Source organism: Gossypium arboreum, chromosome 12 (genome assembly GCF_025698485.1).
Source record: "Gossypium arboreum isolate Shixiya-1 chromosome 12, ASM2569848v2, whole genome shotgun sequence".
Classification (NCBI taxonomy): Eukaryota; Viridiplantae; Streptophyta; class Magnoliopsida; order Malvales; family Malvaceae; genus Gossypium; species Gossypium arboreum.
The window spans coordinates 51,829,813-51,832,076 of NC_069081.1; the positions used below are offsets into that span (position 1 = coordinate 51,829,813).

General features: G+C 37.5%; 1 non-coding gene across 1 annotated transcript; it reads right to left on the reverse strand.

Moving 5' to 3' along the window:
- Window positions 1-593: 593 nt before the first annotated feature.
- On the reverse strand, window positions 594-700 carry LOC128285905 (small nucleolar RNA R71). The gene has a single exon (XR_008276452.1). It is a non-coding gene; the product is annotated as a small nucleolar RNA R71 (small nucleolar RNA).
- Window positions 701-2,264: the final 1,564 nt, after the last annotated feature.

Genomic DNA, 2,264 nt, shown 5'->3' on the forward strand with positions numbered 1-2,264 from the left:
ACTTATTCTTTTTAATTTTGTGATTTTTTTTTCAGGTGTTTATGAGTATAGATCAGATTATTGATTTACTCCCAGTAGACCCTAAAATTGAGCAAACTTTCAAACAAAGAAGACATGAACGAACAGCTCAAAGAGAAGTCGAGATGGACCTTGGAAATCAAAATCAATACCAAGGTAATGAAGCCAATCATGTACGAAATCCCATCCTCATTGCTGATGATAGGGATCGATGCATCAGACAATATGCTGTGCCACTTTTTAATGAGTTACAATCAGGAATTAAAATACCAGATATTGAGGCAACCCAATTCGAATTGAAACCAGTGATGTTTCAAATGCTACAAACGGTGGGCCAATTTAGTGGTATGCCCACGAAAGATCCATATCTCCACCTTTGATTGTTTATGGAGGTGAGTGATTCATTCAAGATAGCCGGTGTGACTGAAGACACACTAAGGTTGAAGTTGTTTCCGTACTCGTTGCGAGATTGAGCACGAGCATGGCTCAATTCATTTCCACCAAATTCCATATCTACATGGCAAGAATTAGCAGAGAGATTTTTGGTTAAGTATTTCTCGCCTAGCAATAATGCTAAGTTGAGGAACGAGATCACAACTTTTCGACAATTGGATGACGAGTCTTTGTATGAGGCTTGGGAGAGATTCAAGGAGTTACTTCATAAGTGTCCTCATCATGGGATTCCTCATTGTATCCAGTTGGAGACATTCTATAATGGTCTCAATGCACATACAAGATTGATGGTAGGTGCTTTTGCGAATGGTGCAATTTTGTTTAAGTCTTATAATGAGGCTTATGAAATCATCGAGAGGATCGCGAGCAACAACTAACAATGGCTAACAAATCAAATAGCTTCAAGAAGACGTATAGCTAGAGTTCATAAAGTTGATGCTCTCACTTCGTTATTAGCTCAAGTATCATCTATTTCCTTTATGTTAAAGCAGTTACTGCTAATAGTGCTAATAATTTTGCAGCTTAGATACCAAGTCCATTTGAAGTAGTTTCCTGTGTGTACTATGGGGAAGGTTATTCTTTCAAGAATTGCCCATTGAATCCCGAGTCAATGTACTATGTGGGGAACCAACACCAAAATAGGAGAGGACAAAGACCCCAGTCCAACTTCTATAATCCTTCATGGCTTAATCACCTCAACTTTTCTTGAAGCAACCAAGGAAATGAACCAAACAACAACTTTATGCAGCATAGACTCAACTAATCTCAAGGGTTTAATCAGCAAGATCCAAAACCACCTCAAGCTAAGATATTAAATAGTTTGGAGAACTTTTTAAAAGCATACATGGAAAAAAATGATGCTTTAATCCAAAACCAAGCAGCAACACTGAAAAATTTGGAAAACCAAATGGGCCAGTTAGTTACGGAGCTTCGTAATATACTGTAAAAACCTTGCCGAGAGATACTGAGAATCTAAAAAATTTGGGTAAAGAACATATCAAGGCAGTGGCATTGCGAAGTGGTAAAATTCTGGAATCCCGATTGATTGAGGTCGAAGATAAGCCCGTTGAGAAGAATCAACCAGTTGTTGAAATTCTTACACCAAAGGAATCAGAATCTACAAAGACTGACAAGGTAAATCCTAACTTAGTGAATTCAGATACTTTAACATCTTCTTTGGATGTAGATTTACCTACTTAGAAGAGTTTTCTTATTCAACCAAAAGTTCTATCACCTCCATACCTGCAAATATTGCTGCAACACAAGCAAAAACTTAAGGTACAATTCAAGAAGTTTTTGGAAGTTCTGAAGCAATTACACATTAATATTCCATTGGTGGAGGCTTTAGAACAAATGCCAAATTATGTGAAATTTATGAAGGATGTACTATCCAAGAAGAAACGATTGAGTGAGTATGAGACTATCGCTTTGACAAAGGAGTGCAGTGCATTCCTACAAAATAAGCTGCCACCGAAATTGAAGGATCCAGGAAGCTTTATGATACCCTATAACATTGGTGAATCTTACTATGGTAAAGCTCTGTGTGACTTAGGAGCAAGTATAAACTTGATGCCTAAGTCTATTTTCAAGATGCTAGGGATAGGAAAAGTAAGACCTACAACTGTGACGCTCCAGCTAGTGGATCGATCTTTAGCATACCCTGAAGGAAAAATTGATGATGTTTTGGTAAAAGTCGATAAATTTATTTTTCCTATTGATTTCATTATTCTAGATTTTGAAGTAGATAAGGAAGTGCCTATTATCCTTGGGAGACCTTTCCTAGCCACGGGAAG